We start from the raw sequence: 16,696 nt of genomic DNA, 5'->3' as shown, positions 1-16,696 counted from the left end.
GGTTTCATTGTTACTAGATCTAGATCATACACTCCATGAACCTTAAAATTATTTAAATATCTTTTGAAAATCAGTTCTCAAATCATCTCAGTTACATTTCAAATCCCTTTAGCCAGCATGGGTCCACAAACAAATAATAAACAATTTCCCACCTTTTTTCAATCTATCTTTTCTTACTTTAGGGGTTTTAATTTGGATGGTTTTAGTTCACCTTATTTCTCAGTGTCACTTCCACATGGTACATATGTCTAATTTTCTAAATTTCAGGCTAGTCTTTTCTTTTCAAAAATAATTATAAGTTTCACCTCCTTATTTTTTTTTCTTTCTTGAGAGTTGCACATCTGGATTACTCCTTGCCATTAATCTCTTTCTTTCCAAACTAAATATTGTTTCTAGAACTGCAATGATCTGTTTTCATTTATTTTTAATTTTAAAGAAAATAGTTTTAGTCATTTCACCCAGTAAAAACCACACCTGTGATGTCCCACAGTCATGATATGAACACAGATATCCTAAACATTTACTTCTCTAAAAAGTTCTATCTGTTTGGGGCACCCAGGTGCTTATCAGCTAAATGTCTGCCTTGGGCCCAAGTTGCTATCCCAGGGTCCTAGGATTGATCTCCATGCTCTTTCATGGTTTCTCTCTGGCTCCCAGCTCAGGGGTAGTCTGCTTCTACCTCTCTCTTTGCTCTCCTCCATGCTCTCTCTTGCTTTCTCTCAAACAAATAAATAAAATATTTAGAAAAAAAACTGATCCTTTTATTACTTTACCAGTGGACAAGGTGTTTGGTGTCCAAGCAACCTCTAGCTGCTGCAGAGAACTATTACTTTCTTTGCTATTTCTCTCCTCAAACTGTCAAACACACTACAGAAAGGTGTACTTGCCCTCATATGTCACAGCATCAGGACTATTATTTACATACTGTCACTTACTGAAATTTCTGTAGTTATATTCCCTTGGGCACCTTCAATAGGGGAAATTCTAGGACACCAAGAAAGTGTTTTAATTTACCATTTGCAAAAATCCAGTTCTCCACAACCTTTATCTTTTTCTATGAAGAAGAATAGGACTTGTTCCTCCTGTGCTTTCAGGGAGTCAGGAGGAATTTTACCTTGATCATTTTATGACTCTATTAGAGAAGAATACTGAACTGGAAATCAGGGAATATACATTCCAACCTTGACAGTTAGAAACTAACTTTAGGACTTTTTTAAAAGTCCCTTATTCATTATTATTTCCAAAAATTGAAGGGAGAAGAGAGACTATGCACTTTTCTTGTCTGTGAATCTATTCCTCATTTTCTCTCTCACAACGATATGATTCTGCATATTCTATATTTAATTCATATGGTCCCAGATTTTAAATATCTCTTCGTGTGTTTCAATTTTATGAATTCGGATTGTCACAGCCCTGTTAAATTGTTTTATTCCTGCTTTAGTCTCCTGCCCAACCACCAAGTTAATTAGCATCCTCTCAAAACCTTTTTGAAATAGATCAGGATACCAATTGGTAAATAAAGAAAACAATGTGTTAATCATCAGTGATGTAAACCACACATCCAGAAATAATGACTTTGAACATTCATGTATCTGTACCAAAAATGGAGCCCTGGAGGTAAAGAGGTGGATCCGAGAACATAATCTGCGTTTGATTCTGCATCTGAAAGACCCTTCATATCCTCTGGTACTTGTGCCCTAAATGTGTAGTTAATTCTTCAATATTTATGAACTTGAAATGATCATCTCTTATGAAAAATTTCATGCTTTTTTATGGTTGGTAGTGTTAAGAATTGTCTTTATATTGACTTCTGTCTTGTCTTTATATTGACTTCTCTTCCCTCTTTGTGGCAGCAGACAGAAAAGCCATGGTAGAGATGAAGAGTTTTACATTAATGGCTTCAAAACACTGAGACATTACATATGAAAGAAAGGATTCCAAAGCCTCCTTTCAAAATGAAAGCAAAGTTTCACTTTAATGCGCAAGAAAACTTCACCAGCTGGCTACATTGCATGTACTTGGCATGCTGGTTGCTAAGTTTATTAGATATTTTACAGTCCTGGAAACTAAAGATAAAGGAGCCAGTTCCCACATGAGGCATCAAGAATTGAGAGTCAGTCAAGCTACAATACATGATGGAGGAGTGAATACACCAGGATACACACACTAAGATAAATTGATCTGAAGTCATTAAAGAGACATTGTCAAGTATTTAGCATATTTAGCTTTTAATTCTTGACTATTATCTGCTGGTTGCAATGCCCTTTTGAAAGATTTACAAAGGAAATATTTTCCTTTGGATTATTTTTCCCTTTCCAGTTGATCAAAATTCATTATTTCCCTCTACCCACTCCCAGCCATCTCCACTTTAACAGTTAGGAAATAAAGAGACAGATTTTGACATTACTTTTGTCCCAAATGCTGTTTACTATGTCATCAAGGCATTAAATTAAACAGTATTAACTTATCAATTTTAGGCAAGAAAATCATTCACTAATTTCATAAGATTCAACTTAATATTAGAATATTACAAGAAATGGAGGGCAGCCTGGGTGGCTCAGCGGTTAAGCGCCGCCTTTGGCCCAGGGCATGATCCTGGAGTCCTGGGATCAAGTCCCACGTCGGGCTCCCTGCATAGAACCTGCTTTTCCCTCCTCCTGTGTCTCTGCCTCTCTCTCTCTGTGTGTATCTCATGAATAAATAAATAAAATCTTAAAAAAAGAATATTGCAAGAAATGGTGTGTATCTAATAACTGACTGCAATATGTAGTAATTTTCTACAGTCAGTAGCAAAGAGATTTTATAATATCAAGAATATTTATAAAAGATTCTTTTTTGAGTTGATAAGTAATCAACAAGCATGAATATTGTCTAATACATAGTCAATATTCCTATTCCAAAGTACTTAGAACAACATCTGCACTGCTCCAAAATGTACATTAATGTTGACTAATAGAGCCTGAAACCTATGACTACAACCAGAGACTATAACCTTTGGCCACTCTCAAGAAGTATGGTTTGGGGGAAATTTCTTATTTCCTCTTTGTTGCATTTCTTCATCTGTTAAATTGGATGATGGGCAAATGGTTGGGATACATGAGCCCTAATATTTAAAAAATCTTTTGTGATACAACCAACATACAAATTCTAGTGAAATATTACCTCGACTGTTTGAAGATGCAGAATTACAAGGATAATGAAAAGTAAGTTGAAAGCATTAAATCAATCTCAACCTTTTCCAGATTGGATACTTTGGGGCCTGTTTGTACCACTAGGAAGGAAAAAATGACTTAGTTTGGCAGGTGGGGTGAGGGGAAGAAAGCTTCCAAGAAATGAAATTGGATAAATTTAGATGTTTTGTGATTGTAGCTACTGAACATGTTTTATACTGGCACAATATGCTCTCTGATATTGGAATACCGTCAAAATCCATTTAAATCATGCCAAAGAAATGTTAAATGGTGATGAGAGGGCTGGAATTGAAGCTGATAACAGTAGTAAAGACCTACTCACACTGACAAATTTGATGGGGGAATCTGACCTAGCAGATCACTCAAGTAGTAGAAGAATCTTCGTGTAGCAGCTTTCTCCTGGAATTCACAAGGGGATGACACTTTGGCAAAAAGCTGTTCCCACCATCATCTCCAACCCCTGCTGGAATGTATGAGGTTTTACAGTCAAATCACATCCAAGGAAAGAACCAATCTAATTTATAATCTGTGAGAAACATGAAGATAATAGTATAATTTGTAGGACTACTAACCGAAATGTCAACTTAGGAATTTAGGTGATGAATATTTTCTCTTCAGAAAGATATCAGTAATTAACCTGCCAGAAGTAAGTAATTTTTTCTCTTTTTTTGTAGACTTAATGAAGAGCAGAGAGAGATAGGAAAGAAAGCCGAAAGGAAAAGGGAAAGGAAAAGAAAGAAGAAATGATAAAGTCAGGGATTGTAGACACGGAAGAAAGGAATGGGAGAAAGAAGAAAAGAAGACAGAAGAACCTCCCTTTAAGCCAAATGAGAAAGAAAGAAAGGAGCCAGTGAAGGTGAAAGACAAGCAGACAAAGTAATTCCAAGTCCAACATATAAATATAATGTTATATTGTTGGAAATTATCAGGAGGCAAAATGAAAGCAATTGTTTTTTTTTAAGATCAAAACTATCTGCAAACCTATGCACTTTATGTTCATAAAATACCTCTTTCTTCCCTTTGTAATCATCTGAGCAACAGGGTGGACTTTTAGAATTTTGAATAGGTGGTCCAAAGATTAGTGAAGTCAACTATTTAAATGTCTATGGACAGACAAGCCCTACAAAAGACTATATGAAAAGGAGTAGACAAAACTGAAATATTCCTTGTGAATCAATGAAATGAGAAGAGTGGACGACATAGTAGAAGACTAACATCCAGATTGTGGAGAAAGCCTTGGGCTCTTTTTTCCTTTCCTTTTTTTACATTAAAAGTGTCTTGGATTTTAATTGATTTATCTATTAGACTGTGGAAAGATCCATTTACTCAAAGTTTTAATGAACCTATTGCTTAAAGGTATTCATTTGTGTTTCATAGAATCAAGGAAAGTTGTTGAGAACCATGCAGATGAGTAGAGTTTAATCAGCGCCAACATTTATGGGTCAGAGACATTGTATATATTAAATGAACTAACTCAATGGAATCCAGAAGAGCTTAGAAGAAGCTAGAATTCAGAAAAAAATAGTTGAAATTCAAGGATTTAGATTTCCAGGGATGGAGAGACTCAGTTAATTTTGGATTTATTTTTAAGTGTTGTTCAGGATCATCTGAATTTTGTAGCTTGGTTTAAATCAAGGTGCTACACATTAGCCAGGAACCCTTCCCAGTTTGACTGCCCAAGAGTTGACTCACTTAGCAGAAAAACTGACACTGTCCATTGACCTATGGCTTATTTTTTTTCCCCCTATGGCCTGTTTATAATGGCTCTGGGAACTCCTCCTTAGAATGAGAAAGAAGTTTTAGAAAGAATTCAGAAGGGGGTTTTATGACCTTTGAAGACCTCAGCATTTGAAATTGTATGTTCAAGCTGGTCATTCAGATGTATATGATATTGTAAACTTACTAAAGTTCCCTACTGAAGTAGTGGAAAAGGGACAACACTGGAAATTGTGGGTTAGGTAAGAGTTGGAATACTTTATGGGGGAAAAATGACAGTGAATTGTCCATGTTTGGAACAGTCTATAGGTCCTGCTTTATTTCATTTGTGGCAAACACTGCTAGAGATAGGACTAGAGCCTCTTAGTAAAGTGGAATATACTTTACTTTATATAAGTCCTTTCTGAATATACTCAGAATGTGCAGTGCCTAAGACAGGAGGGGGAATTTATGAATTACAGCAGGAATATGTCCATGAAGTTTTATAGGAATAAGACTCCAAGAAAGAAAAACAAGTAAAGGGTTTAGAAATTATATGAGTAAAAGGAGTTGCACATATTTTCAAAAGCCACAAATGCTTCAGTGTCTATGGGCTAGGTTTGCCAGTTTCTGAAAGGGTATTTTATAGTGTGAAGATAAGGTGAGAAGCATATAAAAATTTTGACACATGGGAAGGTAGAAAAGAACTCAAGAAAAAAAGAAGAACTCAAGTCTTTCGGTGCTTTTTGCTAAGAAGAATATGGGAAGATATTATTAATGAAATTATACTGGATTTAGTGATTACTTGGATCTTAACATTGAAATTCAGCTAAAGAAGCTCAACTTGCTGACAGAAATGGAATATTTTGCCAAAATGTCCCTGTTAGTATATGAAACTTGTGAGAATAAGAGGGTGAGTTAACATTATGTGTTTTTAGAAATCAAGACAAACAGCAAGATAGAGTGGGGTTGGAATTGGAAACTTCAGGTGAAATCTGAAAAGTGGGAATGGAAGTGTATATAATTCAAGTACCTACGTTGAAGTTCTTTATAACTCATATTCCACGAAATTGGTGTAAAGAGGTCTCCCTAGAGTCTGGATAAGCAATTAGATTGCTCCTTGTACAAACTGAATGCAGTTTCAGCATAGATATGATCAATCTACCAATTGAACCATCGTGCCACAGAGACTCATGTCTCCAGGGATGCAGGAACTAAGAGCATAGGAGAGATAGCTAAGGATGTTCCTGGTAAAGGAAGAGATGATGCTGTGCACTAAATGAACTTCTCGTAAGACAGAAGAGCAGACTCTGGTAAAACAGAAATGGCTACTGTTCTGTTATTATCATAGGTATAATACTTTCTAACAAATACCATGTTGGGAATCTGATTCTAGATGTGCTGAGGCTGGGTCAACTGGGTTAGAGTAAAAAAAAGTCAGCCATATTGAACCCATCAGAGAATATGTTTAATTAACATAATTTCTCCTCCTCCTTATAAGAGAGAAAAACTGGGAGAAATATGATATCCACCCAAAAATACTCTGTTCCAGTGTATAGAGCTCAGAAAAACAAAAAAGACCCTCCCCTCAAGGAGGAAAATAATATGGCAGAGATGTAGGCTATGTTCTTGGTGGTGTTAAACTTTTATAACATATATTTGAACCAACAGCTGTTGTATCCATAGTCATCCAAATCCAAAAGCAAGTAATTAGGAATTAGAAAGACTCAAGTTAGAAAAGTTCAGTTTGGAGGAGAAGCCAAGAAGTTATCTAGTTATCTGAAGTTATCTAGGTAATAGGACAAAACTGGGAAGAAATTCTGCAAATAGAAATGAAAACAATTATCTAAAATATTTAAGAAAAAGGAATGGCATTGCACAATCAGTTGGAGAAGGAAAATAGGATAAATAACATCAAATAAAAGAGTAAAAACTCTTATCCTTCAAGACAATAATCTAAATATAAGACCTCTGGAACTAGGTAGTCATTCCAAAAAGGCATGAAAGGCACCAGTTCCTACAACACTACAAGAGGTGTATGGAATTAATGCCTCTTGGAAGGGAAAGACAAAAAAGCAGTTATGCATGTCAGTAATAATGATAAATGTAAGGAGACCTGACTCTGATTAAAAGACAAAGTCTATTGCATTGCATGTAATTTATAAGAATTAGAAAGGAAAAACAAAATTTTTCACTATTGGCATATTTACTTGCATAACCCCTCAGCCCCCAGAGAAACAACTGATTAGTAGAATCTTAAAGAATGTTGTGCAAGTTTTTGGATATAAAACTGATATGTAAACATTAATTGCATCTTCATATATTATGCAAAAATAATTAGAATTTAAGAATATATTTCCAATGAAAACAAAATGATGACATGCCTAGAAGTCTGACAAATCATATGCAATATTTTGGGATACCTGGTTGGCTCAGTAGGTTAAGCATCCTACTTGTGATTTTGGCTCTGTCATGCTCTCATGGGTCATAGGATCCCACTCTACTCAGTGGGGAGTCTGCTTGAGATTCTCTCCCTTTGTTCCACCCCCAACTCATGTTCTCTTTCAAATCAATAGATAAATCTTTTAAAAAAAGATATGCAATATCTTTATGTAGAAAATATAAGAAAGTATAGAAAGAAATTAAATAAAACTTACATAAGTGGAGAAGTTGACTTTGGTCAAGGATAGGAAAATTCAATGCCATAAAGTAGTCAATTATTTTCTATTGATATATGGATTCAATGAATTCTAATCAGAATACAAATAGGATTTTTGTTCATGAAAATTAGCATGCTGATACTAAAACATATGAGACATCAAAAAGCCACAGTTAGCTAAGAAATTCCTAAAGGAAAAGTATGAGAAGACCTATACTAGATATCAGAATTATTATTAAGTAGAAGTGATACAGGAATGGAAAAATGAGATTAATGGAACAGAACAGAGTACGTCAAAACAGATCACCATATACAGAGATTTAAAATATTACAGTATTTTTATGGGGGAGGGGAATGAAGTGGGAAAAGGATGGGGAATTTAATTAATAATGCTGAAAAAATAAGTTATCTATATGGAGAAAAAGGTGATGGGATCTATATATGAAAAAAGTTAAATGAGATCACACTTCATACCTCATAAAGCGATGCATCCCAGATCAAGTTTAATATTATACTCACGGGACCTGTGATGGGTAATTTTATGTGTCAACTTGACTAACCCACAGAGTGCCCAGATATTTGGTCAAATGCTTTTCTGGTGTTTCTGTGCTGCTATTTTTGGATTAGATTAACATTTAAATCAGTTGACTGAGTAAAAAAGATTGCCCTCCTCAAGAGGGTGAGGACTCAGTTGGAGGACTGAATAAAGCAAAAGGCTGACGCTTCAACTAATAAGTAAGAATTCTGACAGCCTTGAATCTAGGACGTCAGCTCTTCTTAGCTTTACAGCAGCCTGCCAATCTTCAGACCTCGATTGGGATATTGGTTCTACAAATTTGGACTTGCTGGCCTCCATATCGTGTGAGCCGATTCCTCATTAAAAGTCTCATTTCCTATTTACATATCCTATTGGTTTATTTCTAGGGAAAACCTTAACTAATACAGGACTTTTAACTTTCTCAATAGACTTAAAACTAAGTCTAATACAGGAAATTAATTTTCTCTTTCAATGTTTGCCATCTTGGCTTGTCTTGGCTTCAAAGCATAAATTGCAGTACACGGGGTGTATACATAAGAAGTTATTGTTTGTATATACATGGTGTACAAAGGCAAGAATCTAAGAGCTTTCTAGTAAATATTCTTCAGGCATCAGTCTACAAATAGAACCCTGCCATTCTGTTATCATGAGAAGTAGACTCAGGAAAGAACACAGGGAAAAAACATTTTGTCATTCTGTGATCATGAGGGGTGGACTCACGAACACAGAGAAAAAAAAATATTCATATTAAAGGATGCAAGTATACTTACTGGCAAGTACTTATAAAAAATGCTCTGCATATCAGTTAATAACTAGGGGAAGATTTCTCATTTTACGTACCACTCCTCCAAAGATTTTGAATTAAAACATTTGGAGAGAATGTGCATTTTTAATAACTTCAAGGTGATTTTGATACACACCAAAGTTTAAGAACAATTGACTGGCTAGAAAAAAAAACACTAAACTAAAACCTAATAAAGAGGAACTGATCCAAAAAACAAACAAATATAGGGGAGGGGAAGAAAGGTGAGTAAATAACCCCCAGAGTTACGACTAAGTGTTGGCAAGTGTTTTTATGCTTCTCTGTGTACTGATAGAATATAACAGCTGGTGTAGGCATTAATCATTAACTTAAAGCAGATTAAAATAAGTTAAAAGCTGAAAGAAGAACCTCAGCATGAATGGATGGTCAGAAAAAAGGCTGAAACTCAAAAAAGCATTGCCGTATTTTTAAATATGCTTTTCAAATGAAAGGTATGGACCAAGAAGTGTTAGAATCACACTGTATGGGAAAGGTCCTATAAAGTTAATTGGCAACAGAGATGAATAAGCTTAATTAAACTAACTTGTTTCTTTCAGAAAGGAAAATAATCAACATACCAAAATGATAAAAAGTGGCATCAAGGAAATGAAGCCCCAGGTAAAAGAAAAGGTAGTTAGAACTCACTTTTCAAGATCACTGAAGGGATGACTGCCTGCCTCTTCTTTACACACACACCTGTGCCAGCAGCACTGTGCTACTGCAAGTCTTGAAATCTGCCATACTCCGTCACACTTGTATGGCAAGCCAGAGAGCTGAGGCCATCTTCTTACCAAGAACAAGACCTTTCATTTTGTTAAATCCAGTTTTTCTTTCAAAATTTTGCCTGTGCATCTCCATCTCCATGAAACTTCTCCATATAGAGGTGTAGTTCCCAGGCAGTTGCCTTAAAGCATGTGTAGACCTATATTGTTATACATTCCCTTTTGGTAATCTTTATTTTATTAATATGGGTCTCCCTCAATTTTTTTGTATTATCCTTTTTTTGAGATATAATTGATATATAACACTATATTAGTTTTAGGTACACAAGAATTTAAGAAATAATGTTTCTTTTCTTTATATCCTTAACCAGTAGAACAGCATAGGGAACAGAATGCAGTTAAATATATGTAAATACACAAGTGTGTGCACGTGCACACACACACACACATACACACATATTAGTTTCCTAGGGCAGCCATAACAAAATAGCTCAGACTGGGTGGCTTAAGCAACATAATTTTATTTTCTCACAGTTCTGGAGGTTACAAGTCCAAGATCAAAGTATTGGCTAGACTGGTTTCTCCTGAAGCTTCCCTTCTTGGTTTGCAGATGGCCATCTTCTTGCTGTGTCCTCACATTGTTTTTCCTCTGTGGAGCACATCCTTGGTTGTCTCTCTGTGTGTCCTAATGACCTCCTATTAAGAGGACATCAGTCAGATTGAATTAGGTTCTTACCTTAAAGGTCTCATTTTAACTGGGACTGTTAGGACTTCAACAATATACATTTTAGGGACATGGTTCAGCTATCTATATATCTACATATCTCTCTATGGATATCCATCTATCTATGTATCAGCTACATAGAGATATATAGATATGGTAAATGAACAAACAAATTAGAGAATGTATGGTCATTATATGCAAAGGTGCTGAACTCGTGACTGTGACCATGAGCCAATCATTAATAAAAACTGAAATACAGTGGGAATTTAAAAATATGTCCCTGACATAGAAATGTGCAAATCTTGTTCTATACTCCAAAGGTGGGTCAAGGAAAGTTGATTACAGGAGTTATAGAATGAAGAGTTACAATGACTTATAATCGAGGTTCATTGAGAACAAGCCATGCAGAAGTAACTTCGTTCCTGTTTCAAAGGGTTACCTGACGAATAGAATGTGAACAATGATGTCAGCATATATAAGGCAAAGTATCTAATTTTCTATATTTATGTTAAAGGTATAGAAATACCGGATAATAATGCAATTATCTGAATCCATACATGTTTTTAAAAATCTTTGCGAAAAGGAGAGATTCATGGAGTCATGCCAACTAAGGCAAGCTCTTTGGTGACAAGTCACAGAATTTCCTTCATTAGCTCTGTCTTGTTAAATGTTTTTATCAGCTAAAACATTGGCTATTAGATTGGAATGGCTAATCTATTAGATGATAGGTTCAGTGTTCATAATGATTTTAGGAGATTTAAATTGTTACAGTTTGAAAGACTATACTTTCAGGGATCATTTCTATAGTTTGTTAAATTGTTACAGTTTGAGAAATATAGTTGACTGTTTAAAAAATATTTTATTTATTTATTCATGAGAGACTCAGAGAGAGAGGCAGAGAGATAGGCAGAGGAAGAAGCAGGCTCCCCAAGGGGAGCCTGATGTGGGACTCAATCCCAGGACCCCAGGATTATGACCTCAGCCGAAGGCAGACACTCAACCACTGAGTCACCCAAGTGTCCCAATATAGTTGACTTTTAAGATTGAAATGCTAAGGGATGTATTCAGGTACAAACATTAGTTATATAAACAAAATTTGAAAAACACCTATTTTTATTTGTCTGGAAACTCAACATTAGAAAGCAATATAATACAACTGCACATTTTACCCTAATCTAGACATAGAATTAATTCACCTTAGAGACTATTAATAACAATAGCTTATGATTTTTAATGTCTTTATATATCAGTACTGTGCTAGATATTTTATATACATTGTGTGATTTAATTTATCCAATAACCCTAAAATGCATGTTCTATAATTATTTCTACTATAGCATTGAGAAAGCTGTGGTTTCATGTAACATTTACTCTTGCAAACTCACACAGGTATTGTAGAATAAATTTTGAATCTATGTCTTCCTGGTTCCTAACTTCAAAATTTTAAATGCAATTTAAATTACAATTAAAACATGGAGCTAAACAGCTTAGCATACTGTTCTTTCCCAGGCAATTTTCTATTATAATCACCTTTAACAGTTCTCAGCTGGAATTTGGGGTGGTATAATTTGAAGAAGCATGTTTATATCATCCCTCATTTCACATCTTATTTCTGAAATATTTTAACTCATTTACAAATATTGTGTTCATTTTCAGAATGTTTTTTTTTTCTTTGAAAGACAGAGGTAGGAGTGGGGGCTCACACAGACCTTCCAAACTGTGAATGCCACAAGTGATGACTGTTTTTTGTTTTCTAAAGCAGGCTAAAAGATCCTCATTTCACTGCCTTTTGTTGTTGTTGTTGTTAGCTTTCATTTTGTTTTTATATTATCTAAAGCAGTTAACCAGCTGCACCCTCATTGAGCCTAGAAGACACAGTCTCATATATGACAACACTTTTAACATATGTTTTTAAGAATAAATTATTCCAGTTTTAAGAATAATGGCTTTAATTGGTTTCAAGATCCCTACAATTGTATAAAATTTGAATAAATATTTTCTATTGTTTTTATATGTTATGATTCATTTTATTAATTCAATTCTTATATTTAAGTTCTAGTATTTCATCAAAGCAGGAATTTGTCTCATCGGATTTCTCAAATCCAATTAAACTAAAAACAGTAAATATCCTAAATAAGAATAGATATCTGACTAAAGTCAATTCAACAATTAAACTTTTACCCTATTAATAATGCACCTAGAAGCTAAACCGAATAACTAACTCTATGATCAGCTTTAAATTCTGAACTCTGTTGTGTTATCTTACCATAAAAATTCTGTTGATTTTACGAATCTCACCCTTTCAGATTTTATTGATGTTATTCTTATCTGTATTAATTTCAAAGGGGGCTTTAGCACAGAAGAAACCTATAACTGGAGTTCAATATATGTATTGAAAAGCTTTTTCTGTGACTTAGTAATGGAATACTGTTAGGGTCAGAATATGTCATGGTATGGAAGAGAGCATTTTTTGTGTAATTTATTTTTTATGTAAAATCAATATTCTATTTATATTGTATATTATATACTGATATAGCATGGTGGGACAACTCCCTTGTCTTCAAGAAACTTATAGCAGATATTTAAAGATGTAATAAAGTTTATCCATTTTGGTTTAAAACATTTTAAAATTTATTTCTATCAAGACTTTAAAGCTTTCCAACTAAGGACAGAGAAGAACAGATTTCTCTCATCCCATCTTGTTTGCTGTAATGGGTCTCTAGTCTTTGAGGTAAAATGCAGTTATATTATACCTTAATTGTGAAATTATATAATTTAAAACATGGTTATTTCATTAAAATTGATACTTTTGGTAGTCAAAAATGATTTGTCTCATTGAATGTACAGACAATGCCAGAGAAACTCCATAATAATTAGTGCAGGAACAGAGAATTATAAATGCATAATTTATAAAGATAATGAGAATACCTCAAGCCAATCACCACCATTACCTTGCTAGGCTCATGAAATCACCAGAGTGGCTTGGAGGAAGGGAAGGATGTGTTTGTTTACAGTGGGCAGTCATGAATACCTTGCTATGGCTGATTACCACTCTGACTACTAGAAAATGGAACTGTTATACACAACAGCATCTGCTGAGCTGGAGTACTGCAATGCCCAGATTGCCTATTACGGAATTCCAGAGACTATTTGCCAGCAATAGACTTCATTTTGCCAATGGGTAATTTGCAGTTTGCTGTGTCATCAGAATCTGAACATGTCACATCTTCTCCTCATCAGAGCCAATCCAATGGCAAAGTGCTATTGAAGCAGCTGTCAAGTATGCAAAAAAACTACAGAGAAAGCACAAAGTGACAGCAGATGCTATGCAAATCAGCAGTGGACACAGAATATGCACTAGCAGAAACAATCACATACAGACCTGTGAAGTTCCTGACACTATGCAATGTGAAGACAATGCAACTCCGCCTCAGATAAAATATCACAGGTGGATAAATCAAAGACCCTGTGAAGAATGAGGAAGGGCTTGTAAAGAGAAATGGTAAGTGCTAGATTATATGCTAAAATACCTGTGCACTAGGTGGAAATTGTAAAACATACTTTTGGTAATTATTTCAGAAAAAGAAAAATAGCAGAAAATGTGTACAACCACGTCTAAGATTTAGAATTGTTCATCATTAGAGGGAAAAGTTCTATTAATTAGATAATGTTCATGTTACTAAATGCTATTTGAAATATCTGTAATTCCTGCACTAATTTTGAAGTAAAACAAAATTTTTATTTTAAAAATGATACATGAAATATATTTATAATCTATAAATCTCTGTTTTTTGAAATTTTCCTTATTTTTTTCTTACAAAGCACTGAAATATTTTGAATACCACTCATCATTATTGTATAATTATAAGATATTTGAATTATAATACATTTAAGAAGTTATGTTTTCACAAGAATCCAGGCTCAAGGAGCCTCTGTGTAACAGCCTTTAATGAATGCTCATTTGCCCTATCCATGCACACTTGGGTGGTGGAAATGCCACTGCCTCTTGAGGCCAGCTGCCCCCCCCTTTTATTAAAATAGCAGTTACAATTAACCAACATCATAAATGAAGCCAAAATTTGCTATCTTGTGACATTACTGGTCACAGACACAAAAAATATCCAGTGTTTCTTCTTCTTTCTCTATTCGCTCATTTCCTCGATTCAGCCCCCAAGGCCTGTCAGTCCTATACCTTTACTGATTACCTTTGTAAATATTCCCCCCCCCCTTTTGTTCTATGCCACCTCCCTAATTATGCACTTCCCAAGTCTGCCAGAATTAGTGAATAGCTTTCTGAGAGTTTCCTTACTTTTAGCTTATTGTTGCTACAGTTCTTCCCTAACGTCACAACCATCTTTCTTCTACAAAACTGTTTGAGCTTCTAGAATATCCAGTAGACCCTAAGAGAAAAGTCAGTAGTACATTTATTAGTGTAGGTAACACCAGCTATTATGAAACACCCACACACACACACACACAAAAATGAAACACCCACCCACAAAGGCTCAGTGGCCAGTGGGAACACAGACCCCTGTCTTCATCTTTTGGCACTCTCATCTTCCAAGACTAGGATTCTTTTCCTTTGCAGGCTAAGAACTGGGAAGAGATGGTGGAGAAAGCTCATCTGTTGTTAATCATGCTGGACTGGAAGTGACACACATAACTTCAATTCAAATTCCATTGTTAAGTCACTCAGCCTCTCTTAGATGCCAGTTAGAGAGTCTCTGCCTTGGCAGCAGTTACCCCAAATCAATGGGGAATGGGATTATAATATAGGATGGGATGCAAATCTTTAGTAAACAATTGGTACTCTTTTTTTTTTTTTAAACCAGGACTAACAAAATTTCATAGTAGAGTATCTAAAGCAAAAACTTCTCATCAAATTTCAGCTTGAACTTTTACCTTATCTGTTCACAATCCTTAAACTCCATTCCTCATATTACTTATATTTTCCCCCAAGAGTATCATTTATTGAGATGTCCCTATGCCTTCAGGTCCATCTCAGAAAGCTTTATTTCACCTCTCCTCACTTTCATGAACCCATGAAATCCAAATTTCAAGTCTCAATTTAAATTATGTTCTTCTCTAAAATTTTCTTTAATAATCCCATGTAATTAGCTCCTTCCAGATCATTTCTTAGCACTTCTGTATTTTTAGCAGGACTATTTATATGCCTGCCTCTCCATTGTTTTGTGCATCTTCTTAAAAGTTTTTCCTTCCTATATCTCTTTTCTGGTGCCTTACTCTGTTGGCAAATAATGGCATGGCATCACAGCTATCACTTACAGAATCTGCTATGTGTCAGACAATAGTCTAAGTTTTTTTTTTAATGTAGATTATCTTACATTATCCTCATAACAACCTAATGAATTAGGGACTAAATTATCGCTATCTTATAAAAAAGAAAGTTAGAAACAGAATGGTCATGCACTTTCTGCAGGTTCACATAGCTAATAAGTGGTGAGTTGGGATATCAATCCAGTCTGACCCCAAAAGATACACTTTCAATCACTATGTTACAGCAGATTATTACTCAATAATTATTGGATATATTTTTGTCATAGTTTATAATTCATTCTGACTTTCCTTACAATGTTACTTGAAAAATCATGAATCATTTTCATTTTTAAAATAATATTCTCTGTTACTAAAATTACTAAGCATTTGCTATTTCCAATGAAAGGCATTCTCTGAAACTCTAATTCCTTTAAAGCTTTCAGTTATGAAACCAACCTGAGAGAAGTAATACTTCTTTGCATGTTTTGTTTAGATAGACTGCATGTTCTCAGGGTCAATATAAAATGGGCTTCAAAGCTTTAAAAACTAATAAATATAACATCAAAATTTAGAATCAGAGTAATCAATTTCACGCTTGATGTTTTATTTATTAGTTTCCTTGATTCTAAGTTTTTTTCTTATGAAAATATAGTTCTATTAACTATATTAACAATCATTCCATGGATTTGAAAATAGATTCCCTAAGTAATTCTACAGTTGTTTCATGGTATATTTTCTTCCTATCTTGCTGCCTGCAAGTAAACAATGTAAAAGAATAAATTTTGCTTAGCGATTAAGTCTATCTTTAGATGTAGAAAATCCTTGAGATCTCTATATCTTCGTGTAAAATGTGTTCCTCAGGTTGACATCAGTGGTTTCCCCCTTCCCCATTTAGTCATATTTACTCTTATCTGTCTTCTGGGTCTTTTTTATCAGTTGACTTGCTTTTACATCATGAGAGATACATAATGTCCATGTATAGAAATAAATATCTTCTGTTTATGCATGTGTGAAAGAGACAAAAAAGAAAGATTGTGTTCACCATCATGAATTTGTGAGCAAGATAAACAGTAACCAGGATAAAAATT

The 16,696-nt window shown here is 34.6% G+C and overlaps 1 long non-coding RNA gene across 1 annotated transcript; it reads right to left on the bottom strand.

Annotated features, from left to right (window-relative positions):
* Positions 1–10,140: 10,140 nt before the first annotated feature.
* Positions 10,141–14,965, bottom strand: LOC111093689. The gene is made up of 4 exons (XR_005382521.1): positions 14,827–14,965; positions 14,641–14,731; positions 13,714–13,797; positions 10,141–10,303 (listed from the first exon to the last, which is right to left on the bottom strand). It is a non-coding gene; the product is annotated as an uncharacterized LOC111093689 (long non-coding RNA).
* Positions 14,966–16,696: the final 1,731 nt, after the last annotated feature.

Source organism: Canis lupus, chromosome 32, assembly GCF_011100685.1.
Source record: "Canis lupus familiaris isolate Mischka breed German Shepherd chromosome 32, alternate assembly UU_Cfam_GSD_1.0, whole genome shotgun sequence".
Lineage (NCBI taxonomy): Eukaryota > Metazoa > Chordata > Mammalia > Carnivora > Canidae > Canis > Canis lupus.
This window is presented reverse-complemented; position numbering and strand designations above follow the sequence as displayed.